We start from the raw sequence: 20,256 nt of genomic DNA on the forward strand, positions 1-20,256 counted from the left end.
TGTCAAAAACTGCTCAGAGCACTCTAGTATCAAAGATCATGGTAGAGTGTATAGCAGTCTCTGATATACTGCCGTTTGGGGTCTAACAGTCTATAATAACAAAGCATAGGGACGGTGAATGGATTTGCAAATGTGAATATCAGGTAATACGTCTGTCAGTGCCAGCCCCTGGAGCCCTTCTCTTTCAGGTCTCACGCTCTAGCTGCCTCTGAGACTATCAGGCGCCTAGATGCCAGTGGGCAGTCAGGCAGGCTCTCAGCCTCCTGTCAACATTCGGCTCATCTCCCACACTCGGACAAACGGTTCCTTAGAATCTGGAAGGCGTGCAAACTGCAACCAACTCTTTCACACTAGCATGGGCTCAAGAGGGTGCTAGAGACCGGAGCTGAGTGCAGCACTTTCACTGTGGTGGAGAATCTACTGATGTCTCACACAATAAAGAAGGCTCGGCAGTCTCTGGGACACTTGAAGTGGGCCTGGCACTTTCTTAAACCTTGCCGTCGGATACAGCACTTTATCATTCAGTGGCGCGCGGCCGAGCAGTATTTCAGACAAAGGTTGTGCACAGAACTCTCTTCCAAAGTGCAGCGGCAGCCCGGCCAGCATGGGGACATGGACAGTAGGGTGAGAAGTCTTGAAGTGGAAAAGAGCCTCAGATCCTCGTGCACAGTCGAGCTGCCTCACTGAGGGCGGTGGGGTAACACTGGACAGAGGATGGAAAGTTAGATTCATACTTGACATTCTAGAATATGAAGGGCTGGAGCGGGGGGGGGGGGGGGGCAGGCGAGAAACATTAATGGCCCTACTCGCCAAAATAATTTCGAAAGATGATATTACAAGGGCGTGTCACTTCACTGAATCTCTACAGGTTCGCTTCTTATACACTTTCGGGTACTTTGCTGCTCAAATTCTTGGTTTCTTGTCTCCGCATGCCTCCAAAAAGTTGCAGAAAAGGCTGTGCTGTCATGGAGCTGGAACACTCCCTCATAAAGGCTGGGCTGTCATGGAGCTGGAACACTCCCTCATAAAGGCTGGGCTGTCATGGACCTGGAACACTCCCTCATAAAGGCTGGGCTGCCATGGAGCTGGAACACTCCCTCATAAAGGCTGGGCTGTCATGGAGCTGGAACACTCCCTCATAAAGGCTGGGCTGCCATGGAGCTGGAACACTCCCTCATAAAGGCTGGGCTGTCATGGAGCTGGAACACTCCCTCATAAAGGCTGTGCTGTCATGGAGCTGGAACACTCCCTCATAAAGGCTGGGCTGTCATGGAGCTGGAACACTCCCTCATAAAGGTTGTGCTGTCATGGATCTGGAACACACACTAATAAAGGCTGGGCTGTCATGGAGCTGGAACACTCCCTCATAAACGCTGGGCTGTCAAGGAGCTGGAACACTCACTCATAAAGGCTGGGCTGTCATGGAGCTGGAACACTCACTCATAAAGGCTGGGCTGTCATGGAGCTGGAACACTCACTCATAAAGGCTGGGCAGTCAAGGAGCTGGAACACTCACTCATAAAGGCTGGGCTGTCATGGAGCTGGAACACTCCCTCATAAACGCTGGGCTGTCAAGGAGCTGGAACACTCACTCATAAAGACTGGGCTGTCATGGAGCTGGAACACTCACTCATAAAGACTGGGCTGTCATGGAGCTGGAACACTCACTCATAAAGGCTGGGCTGTCATGGAGCTGGAACACTCACACATAAAGGCTGGGCTGTCATGGAGCTGGAACACTCACTCATGAAGGCTGGGCTGTCAAGAAACTGGAACACTAACTCATATAGGCTGTACTGTCATGGTGCTGGAACACTCACTCATAATGGCTGAGCTGTCATTGAGCTGGAATACTCACTCAAAAAGGCTGAGCTGTCATGGAGCTGGAACACTCCCTAATAAAGGCTGAGCTGTCATGGAACTGGAACACTCCCTCTCATGGAGCTGGAACACTCCCTCAGAAAGGCTGAGCTGTCATGGAGCTGGAACACTCACTCATAAAGGCTAGGCTGTCAAGGAGCTGGAACACTCACTCATAAAGGCTGTGCTGTCATGGAGCTGGAACACTCCCTCTCCTGGAGCTGGAACACTCCCTAATAAAGGCTGAGATGTCATGGAGCTGGAACACTTCCTCAGAAAGGCTGCGCTGTCATGGAGCTGGAACACTCCCTCTCATGGAGCTGGAACACTCCCTCAGAAAGGCTGAGCTGTCATGGAGCTGGAACACTCCCTCATAAAGGCTAGGCTGTCAAGGAGCTGGAACACTCACTCATAAAGGCTGTGATGTTATGGAGCTGGAACACTCCCTCTGATGGAGCTGGAACACTCCCTCAGAAAGGCTGAGCTGTCATGGAGCTGGAACACTCCCTCAGAAAGGCTGTGCTGTCATGGAGCTGGAACACTCCCTAATAAAGGCTGAGATGTCATGGAGCTGGAACACTCCCTCAGAAAGGCTGAGCTGTCATGGAGCTGGAACACTCCCTCTCATGGAGCTGGAACACGCTCTCAGAAAGGCTGACCTAGGCTGGAACACTCCCTCATAATGGCTGGGCTGTCATGGACCTGGAACACTCCCTCATAAAGGCTGGGCTGTCATGGAGCTGGAACACTCCCTCATAAAGGCTGGGCTGTCATGGAGCTGGAACACACCCTCATAAAGGCTGGGCTGTCATGGAGCTGGAACACTCCCTCATAAAGGCTGGCTGTCATGGAGCTGGAACACTCCCTCATAAAGGCTGTGCTGTCATGGAGCTGGAACACTCACTCATAAAGGCTGGGCTGTCATGGAGCTGGAACACTCACTCATAAACGCTGGGCTGTCAAGGAGCTGGAACACTCACTCATAAAGGCTGGGCTGTCATGGAGCTGGAACACTCACTCATAAAGGCTGGGCTGTCAAGGAACTGGAACACTCACTCATAAAGGCTGTACTATCATGGTGCTGGAACACTCACTCATAATGGCTGAGCTGTCATTGAGCTGGAATACTCACTCAAAAAGGCTGAGCTGTCATGGAGCTGGAACATTCCCTAATAAAGGCTGAGCTGTCATGGAACTGGAACACTCCCTCTCATGGAGCTGGAACACTCCCTCAGAAAGGCTGAGCTGTCATGGAGCTGGAACACTCACTCATAAAGGCTAGACTGTCAAGGAGCTGAAACACTCACTCATAAAGGCTGTGCTGTCATGGAGCTGGAACACTCCCTCTCATGGAGCTGGAAGACTCCCTAATAAAGGCTGAGATGTCATGGAGCTGGAACACTTCCTCAGAAAGGCTGTGCTGTCATGGAGCTGGAACACTCCCTCTCATGGAGCTGGAACACTCCCTAATAAAGGCTGAGATGTCATGGAGCTGGAACACTCCCTTAGAAAGGCTGAGCTGTCATGGAGCTGGAACACTCACTCATAAAGGCTAGGCTGTCAAGGAGCTGGAACACTCACTCATAAAGGCTGTGCTGTCATGGAACTGGAACACTCCCTCTCATGGAGCTGGAACACTCCCTCAGAAAGGCTGTGCTGTCATGGAGCTGGAACACTCCCTCTCATGGAGCTGGAACACTCCCTAATAAAGGCTGAGATGTCATGGAGCTGGAACACTCCCTCAGAAAGGCTGAGCTGTCATGGAGCTGGAACACTCCCTCTCATGGAGCTGGAACACTCCCTCATAAAGGCTGGGCTGTCATGGACCTGGAACACTCCCTCAAAGGCTGGGCTGTCATGGAGCTGGAACACTCCCTCATAAAGGCTGTGCTGTCATGGAGCTGGAACACACCCTCATAAAGGCTGGGCTGTCATGGAGCTGGAACACTCCCTCATAAAGGCTGGCTGTCATGGAGCTGGAACACTCCCTCATAAAGGCTGTGCTGTCATGGAGCTGGAACACTCACTCATAAAGGCTGGGCTGTCATGGAGCTGGAACACTCACTCATAAACGCTGGGCTGTCAAGGAGCTGGAACACTCACTCATAAAGGCTGGGCTGTCATGGAGCTGGAACACTCACTCATAAAGGCTGGGCTGTCAAGGAACTGGAACACTCACTCATAAAGGCTGTACTGTCATGGTGCTGGAACACTCACTCATAATGGCTGAGCTGTCATTGAGCTGGAATACTCACTCAAAAAGGCTGAGCTGTCATGGAGCTGGAACATTCCCTAATAAATGCTGAGCTGTCATGGAACTGGAACACTCCCTCTCATGGAGCTGGAACACTCCCTCAGAAAGGCTGAGCTGTCATGGAGCTGGAACACTCACTCATAAAGGCTAGGCTGTCAAGGAGCTGGAACACTCACTCATAAAGGCTGTGCTGTCATGGAGCTGGAACACTCCCTCTCATGGAGCTGGAAGACTCCCTAATAAAGGCTGAGATGTCATGGAGCTGGAACACTTCCTCAGAAAGGCTTTGCTGTCATGGAGCTGGAACACTCCCTCTCATGGAGCTGGAACACTCCCTAATAAAGGCTGAGATGTCATGGAGCTGGAACACTCCCTTAGAAAGGCTGAGCTGTCATGGAGCTGGAACACTCACTCATAAAGGCTAGGCTGTCAAGGAGCTGGAACACTCACTCATAAAGGCTGTCCTGTCATGGAACTGGAACACTCCCGCTCATGGAGCTGGAACACTCCCTCAGAAAGGCTGAGATGTCATGGAGCTGGAACACTCCCTCAGAAAGGCTGAGCTGTCATGGAGCTGGAACACTCCCTCTCATGGAGCTGGAACACGCTCTCAGAAAGGCTGAGCTGTCATGGAGCTGGAACACTCCCTCAGAAACAAGCTCATCGAGACACAGCACCAGCTAAGACGTCAGCACGGATTCAGGACAAGCATCAAAGCATAGCCATTCCATTTGTAAACTTTATTTCGATCAGAAGATCATAAAAGTTGCATAAAATACATTTAAGAAACACATTTAGACACTGATAGAAACATTAAAAAATTGATTTTAAAATAGACCGGGGCAAAATATACATAGCAGCGTAAGATTATTTAAAACTAAGACGCTTAATCCACATTGCATGTAAAAAACGTGAAACAGCAAACACTACAACAGTACTTGTATCACTGGCTAAAATGCGATAGGCTTCAGTACATCTTGTAAATCCTAAACTCCTACATAGAGGGATGAGCCAATATTTCCTGGAGGCTCTATATGCAACGCAGAGGAACAATACGTGGATTAATGTCTCAGTCGACCTTCCACAGGCTGGGCAAATTGTTTCTACTCGTTTGGACCAGTTCTTAGTAAAGTCCCTAAGTGGTAAAGTGCCCAACCTAAATTGAATGTATAGTTTCCTTGCCAGAGGTGGGTGCAATTCATTCAGGAACGGCTCAAAGGTATACTGATCTTTATTTGATAAAAACTGTCTTGAAAGACTGCCAAGAGTTTCATTTCGTTGTAATATACTTAGCCTATACTGCCTATATGCCTGGACCAGTTTTGCACGAGGAAGCATCAAAGAAAATGCCCCAGGATTAGTCCAAAGTTCAGGCAAACCAATCCTGAAGCACGTTTCCTTGATGTAATCAAGCCAGGGAAACTTCTTAGAAGTGCTAAGTGCAATTATTGAGCTAAGGTCACGACAGTAAGATCCTAGCTCATCTGTAAGCCAAACTCTTCGCCAATATGTTAAGGGACGTAGGCCCGCTTCTTCATCTATTGGTCGAATTGCCAGATCAAGACGTAGTGGTATTAAAGGGGTGCTTTGTGGTAGGCCCAATAAAAGTCTAATAAACTTATTCTCCGAAAGACTTTTCAGCTGGGAATGGCCCCACAACTCTGCCCCATATAGAGCTGCATTTCTTACTTGCACTTTATAAATTTCTGCCACAGGGCCAGGGGCCCTATGTGTGGTGTGTTTAGAAATTCTTAGTATCGCACCAGATAATTGGGCAAGCCGCATAGCTGCTTTGTCTAGTTGGGGAGCCCAGGAAAAAGACTCTGAGAGTGTAATTCCTAGGTATTCAAATAATGAGACCTTTTCTAGAGTTATTCCATTGAGTGTGGGATTAGGTCGGGTAGTATTAGCTGGATTAAAAACCATGTATTTAGTTTTCGAAATGTTTATTTCGAGCCCGTGGTCAATACAAAATACTAAAAAACTATCTAAAACACGTTGAACGCCCATCGGGGATTTAGATAGCAGAAGGGTGTCATCTGCAAAAAGCATGACTGGAACCTTTCTACCATTGAGTCTAGGGGAGTCACCACGGTCCGTCTTGTTAATATGGGTTACCAGAGCATTAACATAAAGACAGAACAGGGTAGGGGCTAGTACGCATCCCTGCCTCACTCCTCTGTCGACTGGGAAGCGCGCAGTTAGTTGGCCTGCCTTACCATATCTGACCTGCGCATAATTGCCAGTATGCAGTCTAATGATCATGGCTAATAGGTCCAAGGGGACTCCCATCTCATGTAATACTGCCCAGAGTTTAGCCCTTGGAACCATATCAAATGCTGCTTTCAGGTCGACAAATATCAGATAGAGGCTGCCACCCTCCACTGATACTGTCTTCCAGAATAGTAATTGCAGCCTTAGAAGTTGATCAACAGTTGACACCCTTTTCCTAAATCCTGCCTGTAAATCACTCAGGATATTCATCTCTTCCATCCATAAATGCAGACGATTGAGTAGTATTCTGGCAAACAACTTTTGTGCAACATCTATTAGGCTAATTGGCCTATAATTTACAGGAAGCAATGGTGATCCTTTTTTAAATATGGGAAATATTTCGGCTCCTAGCCATGTGTCTGGGATACTCATACCTTTCATGATGGCATTAAATAGGGTCCATAAATATGGGACCCGTATTGAGGGTTCTTCTTTATATAGGTCCCCAGGGATTTTATCAAGGCCAGGTGCTTTGGAGGTGGAAAGAGTTTTGATAGCACCCTCCACTTCTGAAGCCGTTATTTCGTTAATAGATTCAAATTGGACTAACGGAAGGGGGCCCTCCACAGCAATCAAGTCATCTCCAGTAGAGTACAGAGACTTAAAATGAGCTTCCCAAGCAGATGCTGCAATGTTCGGGAGAATCGGGGATCGTTCGTCCTTGTTACCTGTATTGGAGATAATTTTCCAAAATCCCCTCATATCCTTATTGGAAAGAGCAGTTTTAAGGGCCTCCCATTTTTCAAATTCCCATTTTTTTTTTGCCTTTTTAATGGTCTCATTATAGAGCTTCCTAGAGGACTTCAATATAGCCTTGTTTTTTGTTTTAATTGCATTAATGAGAACAGTTTTAGTTTGCCTACATGCTTTGGTATACCACGAATTAGAAAAATGTTTTGGCCTGGATTTACTTGTGGAAGGATTAAAAAAGGTTTTGAGAGCCAAAGTAAGGTGCAAGTAAGTAGATTCTACCGCTTGTAGGTCCCAAACGCTTGGAAGCGGGGTGAATAACCTTTCAGTTTCAAGAAGCGCTGGGAGGATCAGCCCATAAAGTTCTAGCATTTTATCCGGAGTGCATTTAACTGAATCCCATCTAATTCTTCTTTTATTGTTGTCCAGAAGAAGGTTCTGGTCAGCCGTAGGGCCAGTAGTAGAAGATACTTGAGGGACAGGGATTAATAACTCAAGCAACAACGCATCGTGGTCGCTGTCAAATCGAGAGATGACAGAAAAATCAACAATGCTGTTCCAAAAAGATACCTCCACCAAAATATAATCTATTAGGGAAGAATAATTATCCCTTTTAAAGTTAGGTTTCCCTGGCTGGTCTGATTTTAAACGGCCATTACAGGCCCTCAATGAATGCATAAAGACAAATGCATTAATTTGCATAACTAATGGAGTCCATTCCTTTACCTTCTGGATTTGGGGATCCGGTATAAGATTACAGTTATCTTCCTCGTTATCTAATATATATGGGAGATCAACAAGCGGTTCGTATTGACAATTAAAATCACCCGCAATTATTAATCGGTCATGTTTAGGTAAATCTAGTATACAAGTAGATAGTAAATCAAAAATCGGAGAATCTTGAGATAGGCTTGTTGGACGTGAGTAAAAGTTTATAAAAATTAATTTAAAATTAGGTTTAAAAGAAAGGACCAGACCTTGAAGATCCAATGAGAAGAAATCCAATTCAGAAATAGTGCAATCTAGATAAGTCGCGACCCATATGGAGAGCCCACCGTAAGCTCTACCCCTTTTCCCCTTAGTTGCTACTACATTATAAACCGAGAACCCTGGGAACAATGTAGGCACAAGCGACCAGGTCTCCTGGAATAATACAACATCATGTTCTGATATAAACTTGGACCACTCTGGAATGTCTATCTTTGAATTTATACCAGCAATATTCCAAGATAAAATCCTGATTTTAAGGTCTGAGCAGGGGGCTATGGTGATTTGAGATTCAGTATGAGGCGTCTCCACATTGGCTGCGTTTATGGTTTCCTCCCTTAAGTCTGGTTCATTAAAATTAGGCAATGCACAATAAGTTGACAAATGGGTTGAACTAAATAAGTTAAAACAAGATCCACTGGCATTAGCATTTTCTTTCATGTGTTTGATTGGGATTTGTGTTAAGGGTAAAAGATTATTCCCTAGTCAGTCGCACTCTTCTAGATTGGAAAGTGCTTCTAATCTATTGGAAAGTGGTAACGTATTAGCACAAGATGAGTTGGCAGTGGTTGGGACACTAGACTGTACTATGGAACCGTTTACCCTGGCTAAGCTTGTGTTTTTAAATTGACGTTTATTATATAAATAATCAGATGTTAAAGGCACTATTTCATATGATCTCCTTTGTGGGGGAAAAAAGTTTCTAAGGAGAACAGGCAAAACATTAGTGTTCGAAAAGTGTACAATGACACAGTCCCCTTTTAACTTCTTCTCCTGGGTGCCCACCTGTTAGACCTGTCCGCCCTATGGTGATCTTCCCTGTTTTTTTTTTCGCCCTTGCCTCATTTTTTTCCACCCTCTTTTTGGTTGGCTCTAGGTCTTCGGGCACCTTACCATTGCTGGTCAATGCTAAGGTGCAGGTGCTCTCTACCACTAAGATGGCTGCCACAGACCCCTGCTACTGCGGAGCGGTCTTTCAAGTAGCGCCCTAGTTGCCAGGAGCTGTCTAGAACCCTTAGGTATTGTGACATCACTAGCCTGGTTCCCCTGACTATCCCTAGAATGTAGAAGCCCCTGGAACCTTCCAGAATAGAGAGAGGTCACCTGACCTGGGAGTATAAATAGAAAGGGCGGGAAACTTTCTAGTCAGTTGATGAGGTACCACTGACCTGGGGGGACCCTGTGCTGGAGTTTTAGGCAGAAGGGGGAGGGGGCACCTATACCACTAGGGGTGACTAGGTCTAGGCCTTGCCCTTTAAGTTGTGTGAGGAATCCTGACCAAACCCACTGACCTGGCCCAGTGTGAGGGAATCCCCAGGGGACCATCCAGTAAGGCCTAACTGGCAGCAGCCTCCAACTCCACACCCCCCCCCCCCTCCTGAAGCGCTATATAAGAAACCTCCTGAAGCGCTATGCCAGAAACCTCCTGAAGCGCGATATAAGAAACCTCCTGAAGCGCTATGCCAGAAACCTCCTGAAGCGCTATGCCAGAAACCTCCTGAAGCGCGATATAAGAAACCTCCTGAAGCGCTATGCCAGAAGCCTCCTGAAGCGCTATACCTGTGGAGCGCCGTTATCCCCCTGAGGCGCTGACACTTGAAGCGCTAACTCTGAAGAGCGCCGTCACCTCCCTGAGGCGCTGAGCCCTGACGAACTAACTCTTTGGAGCACCGACATCCCCTTAAAGCATTGTGGCTGTGAAGCGCTAAGTGCCCCGATACACCGCCGCTGCCCGAGTCCTGCAGCACGAGAGCCAAGACGTAATACTGTGCCCCAGACTCACCGCTGCTGCCCTAGGTGACTGCCACTGTCAGGAGGGCCGGCCGCCCTGCTCGAGGGCCCCGCGTCAGCTGAGGAGAATCATCGGTGTTATCCCCTGACGATCGCAGCCGTTCCCAGGAGACTCCCCCTCTATCACGTGACGAGAGGGCCGGCCGCGTCTCAGGCCTCGCCCCCGCCCACGTCCAGCCTCCACAGGGCGCCGTAAGCACTCCCCGCGAGCGGCACTGCTCCGGCGGGGGTGAAGCGGCTCTGGGACTTCCCTGTCATCGTAGAGACCTGCGCAAGGGCCCCGGAGGGCCGAAGAGAACAGGTAACATCCCCGGGGAGGGGGGCGGAGATCCCAACAGCGAGGAAGGGCTGCCGTGAAGTCTCGAGTCTCACCGGAGGCAGCCCCTCATCCGCCCCTCCCCGGGAAAGACTAAGACTGGGCCGAGGGTGCCGAGGAGACGCCGGGAGAAGTGGGACATCCCTGGCCTTATCACATCGAGCGTATGAGGTGGGGAAAGAACCCTTAAGACAGCGCCAATGTGCCATAAGGAACCCCCCTTTCCCCTGTGGTGACTGAAAGCCATACCAGATCGCTCCTGTTACAAGGGGATAAGAACCCCAGTTATCGTGTCACTAGTAGAACGGGTTGAAGTGCTAGTGGATTAATGAATTCCTGTTGATTTACTGCATAAGTTGTTCACAGATATTAATGATTTCATGCTGATTTCCTCTATATGAGTGACCTAGTGGATTGATGAATTCATGTTGATTTATTGCATATGTTATTCACGGATAGTAATGAGTTTATGCTAATTTATTGCATATGTTATTCGCAGATAGTAATGACTCCATGTTAATTTTCTGAATATGAGTTATTTATAGACACAAATGAATGTATGCTAAATTACTTCCTGCTACAACAGACTACATAAAAGGTTTTGTTTTTAAACCCAAGTGGTGTGGTGTGTTATCATTGCGTGCGTGACTCTGCTTGGTTGGATGTGCGTGCTGTACAACTACGTTACACCAAAGGCCTTCGGGAGCCTTCCTGCCACGAGCCAGGCTACCTTTGTGAATTGGCAACCCCAGTTCCAACATAATTTGGTGCTCAGCGGTGGGATGAGATCCTGTAGTTGTGCAGCACCCTTCAGTGAAGCAGAGTACGCCGCAATTGGACACCTAGTCTTTAAGCAAGCATAGCCAGGTGGCCCCTACTGTCTAACGGTGTGCCCAGAGGATTGCCCTAGTTGTTACCTACGTCCTGATATTCACTCATATTGTCTGGGTCCCCACCTGTCAGAATGGAGTTCCAGCTAGCCAACATAGAGGAATACTCGGTGGTTCAGCTGAGGAGTTTCTGTCAGGGGATGGGGGTGGCAGTTGGGAAGAGAGCCAAAGGAGAAGAGCTCCGTAAAGCCTTACAAGCATGGGTATTAGCCCACCCAGAGAGGAAAGGGGACGAGGAGCCAGAGGAGCCAGAGGAGCAAGGGGCACTAGGGGAGGCGGGCACGTCAGGAGAACTAGACCTGCTGCACATTGATGTCAGTGAACACCTGTCGTCAGGGAGACGTTCTGGGGCAGGCAGTAGTGTATCTAGAAGGAGTGCCTCGCCGGAGGAGTATGAGGACAGGAGAGAGGAGAGGTTACTAAGGTGGGAGCTTGCAAAGTTGGAAAAAGAAAAGGAAGATAAGAGGCTAGCAATGGAAGAAAGGAAGCTTGCGCATGAGCTCCAGCTCAAAGAATTGGAGTTGAGAGCATTACAGATCAGTGCGCAAGGGAATGTAAATGGTGGCAGCGTACCAGAGGTTCCACGGGAGCCTAAATTCTACCTCCCAAAAGATGTGATTGCTAGTTACGGGGTGGGGGATGACATCAACCGGTGGTTGGAGGCATACGAAGTATCCCTGAAGGTCCATGGGGTGCCCACAAGCTACTGGGGGGGTGGCCTGTACAGATATATACCTCCTGTAGTGAGGGACACCCTCCTGTATTTAGAGAAGGTAGACCAAACCAACTATCCGGTGATGAAGGAGGCCCTACTTAAAAAGTTTGGCCTCACCCCTGAGAGATACCGTCAGAGATTCCGTAGCAGTCACAAGCTAACCACGCAGAACTGGGTGGATTTCTATGATTATGCCCGGAAGGCCTTAGATGGATGGGTGCGTGGCAGCGAGGTGCAGGATTTTGAGGGTCTGTACAACTTATTTCTGAGAGAGCACCTCTTGGATAAGTGTTTTCCGGAGCTGCGCCAACACTTGGTGGACCGCAAGTTGACCGACCTCCGGACACTTGCGGAAGAGGCGGACACTTGGGTTAGTACCCGAGTGACCTTTAAGGGTTCCGGGGCAGATGGCCCGAAGGGTGGACAGAGCACCCCCCAGAGGAAAGAGGGGGGAGATAAAAAGAAGGAGCTCTCCCGAGGCCCACCAAACAGGCAGTTTGGGAAAGGTGTAGGGAGCCCCTCTCAGTCCAGTTTCCCAAAGTCCACTCACCCTGACAAGGGTCAACCACCCAGAATAGTCAAGTGCTATGAATGTGGGGAGGTGGGACACTATAAGGGGGATGTCCAGTGTCGCAAAAGAACTCCCGCCCCCACAGGAGGAAAGCCCCCTGGGGTGGCTAGTATAGCGCTTGGGGTGGAGTTGCCCCTAGATAGGGAGGGGGAGTGGACAGGCCTGACCCTTGTCTCACTGGGGGATAGGGAAGAGGTTCCAGTGATTTCCTTACCATCGAATACTGCCAAATACCGGCAGAGGGTGCAGGTGAACGGACAGGAGGTGGAGGCTTTGAGGGACACAGGTGCCAGCATGACCACCGTAGTAAGGCGGCTGGTGTCCCCGGAGCAGTTGATCCCTGACATGTTCCATCCGGCCGTATTGGCCGATGGCAGCCTGAGTCATTACCCGGTGGCTCAGGTTTCATTTGAGTGGGAAGGAGTCAAAGGCCCCTTAAAAGTTGCCGTGAGCCCTGCCCTGCCAGTGGACTGTCTGCTCGGGAACGACTTGGAGACCAATATCTGGAAGGAAGTGGAGCTACGAGCCCACACAGAAATGCTGGGGTTACCAGGATGGGCCTGTGTGGTCACAAGGTCCATAGCTGCCCGGCAGAGAGCTCACACCGAGTTGGAGCCGGAAAGAACAGCCCAACCCAAAGTTGGACCAGTAGAGGAGATGGCTACCCCCCGTGGGATGGAAGGGGAGCCGGTGGTTGTGGCTCCAGAGTCCGCGGAGGTGGATGTTATTCCTGTGGGGGACCTGCCTATCCCGGCCGGTTGGTGCGTGGAAGGAGGGCCTACCCGGGAGGAATTTCGCCAGGGCCAGAGAGAGTGCCCCACGCTTGAAGGCATGCGGCGACAGGCCACAGCTCAAGCGACTAATAAGGAATCCGGTAATTACCACGTTTACTGGGAGGATGGCCTCCTGTATAGCGAGCCGAAGGTTCCGGTGCATGGATCTTCAAGGGCCTTAGTCGTGCCCCAATGCTACCGGACCTTTTTGCTGGAGTTAGCCCATGAGATACCTCTAGCCGGACACCTGGGCCAGGACAAGACTTTCGCGCGGTTAGTCCCGCATTTTTATTGGCCCAGGATGAGAGTTGCCTCTGACACCTATTGCAAGACCTGCAAGACATGCCAGGCAAGTGGCAAGACAGGAACCAAGGTGAAGGTCCCCTTGGAACCGCTTCCGGTGGTCGGGACCCCTTTTGAGCGGGTCGGGATCGACATTGTGGGACCATTGGACCCTCCGACCTCTTCGGGACACCGGTTCATCCTGGTGTTAGTGGACCACGCCACCCGGTACCCGGAGGCCATTCCTCTGAGGACCATCACTGCACCCGTGGTGGCGCGGGCCCTAATGGGGATTTTTACCCGAGTGGGATTCCCCAAGGTCGTGGTGTCGGATAGGGGCACAAATTTCATGTCAGCCTATATGAAGGCCATGTGGAAGGAGTGCGGGGTGACCTATCGGTTCTCCACTCCTTATCACCCCCAGACTAACGGACTAGTAGAGCGTTTTAACAAGACCTTAAAGGGGATGATCCGGAGCCTGCCAGAGGACTTGAGGCGGAAATGGGACATCCTCCTCCCTTGCTTGCTATTTTCGTACCGCGAGGTGCCGCAGAAGGGAGTCGGGTTCAGCCCCTTTGAGCTGCTCTACGGCCATCCCATTAGGGGGCCCCTCAGCCTTGTCAAAGAGGGATGGGAGAAGACTTCGATGAAGCTTCCCCGGGATGTTGTCAGCTATATGCTGGCATTCCGCAGCCAGATGGCCAAGCTGTGGAAGGAGGCCTCAACCAATCTAGAGGCCAGTCAAGCCGTCATGAAGGAGTGGTATGACCGCAACGCTCGGACGGTGGAGTTGGATGCTGGACAGAAGGTGTGGGTCATGGAGCCTGGGGAGCTTAGCGCCCTCCAGGACCGATGGACTGGTCCGTTCGAGATTGTGGAGCGACGAGGCCAGACCACCTATGTAGTAGACTTGAAGACCCCCCGGCAACCCCATCGGGTGTTCCACGCCAACCGCCTGAAGCCGCACCATGAGAGATCGGAGATGACCCTCCTCATGGTGACGGATGGAAGCGAGGAGGAAGAGAGCGAACCTCTTCCTGACCTTCTGGCGGCCCACGAAAAGGATGGTACGGTAGAGGGAGTGGTCCTCTCCCCATCCTTGACCCCGGAGCAACGGAGGGACTGCCGCCAGGTACTGGAGCAGTACGCCTCGTTGTTCTCCCTCACGCCTGGAATCACACATCTGTGTACCCATGATGTGGACACAGGGGACAGCCCACCGGTTAAAGCCAAGTCTTATCGGCTGTCCGACAAAGTGAAGAATAGTATCCAGGGTGAGGTGACCAAGATGCTGGAGCTAGGAGTTATTGAGCCCTCCAGCAGCCCTTGGGCAAGTCCGGTAGTGTTGGTGCCGAAAGCGGCCCCACCGGGCACCACACCAGAACTTCGGTTCTGTGTGGATTATCGGGGTTTGAATTCCGTCACCAAGACAGACGCTCATCCGATCCCTCGGGCGGATGAGCTGATTGACCGGCTGGGAGCAGCCCGGTACCTTAGTACCATTGACTTGACGTCAGGGTACTGGCAGATTGCCATGGCGGACGGAGCACGGGAGAAAACGGCGTTCTCCACCCCCGAGGGCCACTTTCAATTTAAAGTGATGCCCTTTGGGCTCAAGAATGCTCCGGCCACGTTCCAGCGGTTGGTGAACCAGGTGCTATCTGGCATGGAGTCCTTCTCAGCGGCCTACCTGGACGACATAGCTGTCTTCAGTAGCGGCTGGGAGGACCATCTGCAGCATCTCCAGGAGGTGTTGCGGGCTCTGCAGCGAGCTGGTCTAACCATCAAGGCCAGCAAGTGCCAGATTGGACAGGGATCTGTCGTTTACCTGGGACACCTGGTGGGCGGGGGTAAGGTGCAGCCCCTCCAGGCCAAGATTGAGGCCATATTGGCCTGGGAGCCCCCCAAGACCCAGACTGAGGTCCGAGCCTTTCTCGGACTCACTGGATATTACCGCCGGTTTGTCAGGGGGTATGGAACCATCGTTGCCCCCCTGACTGAATTGACATCTAAAAAGCAACCACGGAAAGTCAACTGGACAGCTGCTTGCCAGGAGGCATTTGACACCTTGAAGCATGCGATGTGCACCGCTCCGGTGCTTAGGACTCCTGACTATACCAAGGAATTCATCGTGCAGACAGACGCCTCTGAGCATGGTATAGGCGCTGTGCTCTCGCAACTGAACCAGGATGGCCAAGACCAACCGGTGGCTTTTATATCCAGAAGGCTCCTTCCCAGGGAACAACGGTGGAGCACCATTGAACGTGAAGCCTTTGCGGTGGTCTGGGCGTTGAAGAAGTTGAGACCATACCTTTTTGGTTCTCACTTCCTCATACAGACCGACCACCACCCCCTTCGCTGGCTCATGCAAATGAGAGGCGAGAACCCAAAGTTGCTAAGGTGGTCCATTTCCCTACAGGGGATGGACTTTCGGGTGGAACATCGGCCCGGAGTTGACCACGCCAATGCGGACGGTCTCTCCCGGTTTTTCCGCCTTAGCGAGGAGAGCTCCCTAGAGGTTGGGTAGGTCTCCCCACTTTCGGCTGGGGGGGACGCCTGTTAGACCTGTCCGCCCTATGGTGATCTTCCCTGTTTTTTTTTTCGCCCTTGCCTCATTTTTTTCCACCCTCTTTTTGGTTGGCTCTAGGTCTTCGGGCACCTTACCATTGCTGGTCAATGCTAAGGTGCAGGTGCTCTCTACCACTAAGATGGCTGCCACAGACCCCTGCTACTGCGGAGCGGTCTTTCAAGTAGCGCCCTAGTTGCCAGGAGCTGTCTAGAACCCTTAGGTATTGTGACATCACTAGCCTGGTTCCCCTGACTATCCCTAGAATGTAGAAGCCCCTGGAACCTTCCAGAATAGAGAGAGGTCACCTGACCTGGGAGTATAAATAGAAAGGGCGGGAAACTTTCTAGTCAGTTGATGAGGTACCACTGACCTGGGGGGACCCTGTGCTGGAGTTTTAGGCAGAAGGGGGAGGGGGCACCTATACCACTAGGGGTGACTAGGTCTAGGCCTTGCCCTTTAAGTTGTGTGAGGAATCCTGACCAAACCCACTGACCTGGCCCAGTGTGAGGGAATCCCCAGGGGACCATCCAGTAAGGCCTAACTGGCAGCAGCCTCCAACTCCACACCCCCCCCCTCCTGAAGCGCTATATAAGAAACCTCCTGAAGCGCTATGCCAGAAACCTCCTGAAGCGCGATATAAGAAACCTCCTGAAGCGCTATGCCAGAAACCTCCTGAAGCGCTATGCCAGAAACCTCCTGAAGCGCGATATAAGAAACCTCCTGAAGCGCTATGCCAGAAGCCTCCTGAAGCGCTATACCTGTGGAGCGCCGTTATCCCCCTGAGGCGCTGACACTTGAAGCGCTAACTCTGAAGAGCGCCGTCACCTCCCTGAGGCGCTGAGCCCTGACGAACTAACTCTTTGGAGCACCGACATCCCCTTAAAGCATTGTGGCTGTGAAGCGCTAAGTGCCCCGATACACCGCCGCTGCCCGAGTCCTGCAGCACGAGAGCCAAGACGTAATACTGTGCCCCAGATTCACCGCTGCTGCCCTAGGTGACTGCCACTGTCAGGAGGGCCGGCCGCCCTGCTCGAGGGCCCCGCGTCAGCTGAGGAGAATCATCGGTGTTATCCCCTGACGATCGCAGCCGTTCCCAGGAGACTCCCCCTCTATCACGTGACGAGAGCGCCGGCCGCGTCTCAGGCCTCGCCCCCGCTCCCGCCCACGTCCAGCCTCCACAGGGCGCCGTAAGCACTCCCCGCGAGCGGCACTGCTCCGGCGGGGGTGAAGCGGCTCTGGGACTTCCCTGTCATCGTAGAGACCTGCGCAAGGGCCCCGGAGGGCCGAAGAGAACAGGTAACATCCCCGGGGAGGGGGGCGGAGATCCCAACAGCGAGGAAGGGCTGCCGTGAAGTCTCGAGTCTCACCGGAGGCAGCCCCTCATCCGCCCCTCCCCGGGAAAGACTAAGACTGGGCCGAGGGTGCCGAGGAGACGCCGGGAGAAGTGGGACATCCCTGGCCTTATCACATCGAGCGTATGAGGTGGGGAAAGAACCCTTAAGACAGCGCCAATGTGCCATAAGGAACCCCCCTTTCCCCTGTGGTGACTGAAAGCCATACCAGATCGCTCCTGTTACAAGGGGATAAGAACCCCAGTTATCGTGTCACTAGTAGAACGGGTTGAAGTGCTAGTGGATTAATGAATTCCTGTTGATTTACTGCATAAGTTGTTCACAGATATTAATGATTTCATGCTGATTTCCTCTATATGAGTGACCTAGTGGATTGATGAATTCATGTTGATTTATTGCATATGTTATTCACGGATAGTAATGAGTTTATGCTAATTTATTGCATATGTTATTCGCAGATAGTAATGACTCCATGTTAATTTTCTGAATATGAGTTATTTATAGACACAAATGAATGTATGCTAAATTACTTCCTGCTACAACAGACTACATAAAAGGTTTTGTTTTTAAACCCAAGTGGTGTGGTGTGTTATCATTGCGTGCGTGACTCTGCTTGGTTGGATGTGCGTGCTGTACAACTACGTTACACCAAAGGCCTTCGGGAGCCTTCCTGCCACGAGCCAGGCTACCTTTGTGAATTGGCAACCCCAGTTCCAACACCACCCAATGAACTTTTCTCGCCATAATGATCTTACTTACAAGTGATTGGCATACCCAGTCAGGGGCATTAAGTTTTGACGAAATCCAATATGCACATTTGTCCATTAAGTGAATGGTAGACTCTCTTTGGTTAACTGCTAGCGGGGGTACCTGTGCCAGAACCAACGCCAAAGGAGCTGCTAGAGGAGATTGATGGAACGTTGGTTGCACTTGTGATGTGTTCGTCGTTGTGAATATAGCTTTAGGTGTTTTCGGCTGAGCTAATGCACAGGGCCCTTCAGCTGTATATTGGGGAGCATTAGGATGTTGTGGGCTCCTCGTGGTTTCTGTATGCACTACGGGTAGAGCTGTTGTGGTCGAGGGTTGAGCAGCCTGTATCCCTGGCATGGGAGAATTTCCTGTTAAGATTGGCTGAGGACCATATGAGAGACCATCGGAAATATCATTATCCCGAGCTTTTGCAGAAAAGTTGTCGAATTGGGACTCCAACTTGGAGATCCTTGCTTCGATACTAACCAATTTATCAATTATCGGATCAATAATAGAGTCCAATTTCTTAAGTAAGTCATCCCAAATTGAGGCCTGGTTGATGACATGAGGGACAGCTAGGTTGGATGTTAGAAGACTTGCTTTAGGCTGGGGAAGCTTTTTGGTGGTTTTTTTTAAAGAAACTTTGTTTTTCGCAACGCAAGCCGTTTTGGGGGCCATAGGATTAAGGACGGCCAACGTGTTCCTGGTTCTGGTCTCTCTCAACTTGGGGGGTGATGTTAAGGCCTCTATAGAGGTTTATAGACTTGAATGGATGCCAGTTGTTGGATTAAAGTCTCCAATGCTTGGGGTCAGATGTGTAGTAGATCCTTCGGTACCAAGTAGGTCACGTGGAATGCCTGGGGAGGCTTGATTTCTAGTTTGAGAGGTTTGAAGGGCAGGCGAACCCTGGCATCTCAATGGTGCACATCCGGGTTCCAAGGACAATCTCCTTTCAGTTAATTCAATTTCATGTGCAAGTAGATTCGTTGCCCTAATCAAAAATGAATCAAGTGTGGCACCAGCACCAACAGGTGTTTTCGATTTGGAGCTTTTCCCTTTCACCATGATGCACACCAATTGTACACTTTCACACAGATTACCTTCTATGAGGATGGATGTCAGAGGGGGTGCCCAGCCCGGCCTCTTCTGGCCCCTGACAGCCTAAGACGGCCCCGCCCTTGTCCCGGGCTTCTCCCGGCGCCGCCCGCGCGCGTCCCGCGACGCGGAGGGAGCCTCGCTGTTTTCAGCGCCTTCGGGCGCGACGGTGGGCAGAAGTGCCCCAGTAGCGCCTGGGAGGCTGGGAGGTGTAGTCCTGTGCTGCCGCCGTGAATGGCAATCGGCGGCAGCTAAACGAGCAGCGTGGGTGTTCTCGCCACAGCGGGAAGATTGAAAGCCCAGGTACGTGTGTGCTCCTTACTGCCTCCACTCCTGCAAGGATCGTTGTGCCCCGCTCCACCGAGGGAGCCTCGCTGTTTTTAGCGCCTCCGGGCGCGACGGTGGGCGGAAGTGCCCCAGTAGCGCCTGGGAGGCTGGGAGGTGTAGTCCTGTGCTGCCGCCGTGAATGGCAATCGGCGGCAGCTAAACGAGCAGCGTGGGTGTTCTCGCCACAGCGGGAAGATTGAAAGCCCAGGTACGTGTGTGCTCCTTACTGCCTCCACTCCTGCAAGGATCGTTGTGCCCCGCTCCACCGAGGGAGCCTCGCTGTTTTCAGCGCCTCCGGGCGCAACGGTGGGCGGAAGTGCCCCAGTAGCGCCTGGGAGGCTGGGAGGTGTAGTCCTGTGCTGCCGCCGTGAATGGCAATCGGCGGCAGCTAAACGAGCAGCGTGGGTGTTCTCGCCACAGCGGGAAGATTGAAAGCCCAGGTACGTGTGTGCTCCTTACTGCCTCCACTCCTGCAAGGATCGTTGTGCCCCGCTCCACCGAGGGAGCCTCGCTGTTTTCAGCGCCTCCGGGCGCGACGGTGGGCGGAAGTGCCCCAGTAGCGCCTGGGAGGCTGGGAGGTGTAGTCCTGTGCTGCCGCCGTGAATGGCAATCGGCGGCAGCTAAACGAGCAGCGTGGGTGTTCTCGCCACAGCGGGAAGATTGAAAGCCCAGGTACGTGTGTGCTCCTTACTGCCTCCACTCCTGCAAGGATCGTTGTGCCCCGCTCCACCGAGGGAGCCTCGCTGTTTTCAGCGCCTCC

The 20,256-nt window shown here is 51.4% G+C and overlaps 1 protein-coding gene across 2 annotated transcripts in view; it reads right to left on the reverse strand.

The window, feature by feature from the left end:
* The window catches only part of LOC146785536 (unconventional myosin-VIIb-like), a 961,158-nt gene that overhangs the window by 447,752 nt on the left and 493,150 nt on the right, over positions 1 to 20,256 (reverse strand). The gene's annotated exons all lie outside the window — the stretch shown is intronic.

The sequence above is a fragment of the Triturus cristatus genome, chromosome 11 (assembly GCF_964204655.1).
Source record: "Triturus cristatus chromosome 11, aTriCri1.1, whole genome shotgun sequence".
NCBI lineage: Eukaryota > Metazoa > Chordata > Amphibia > Caudata > Salamandridae > Triturus > Triturus cristatus.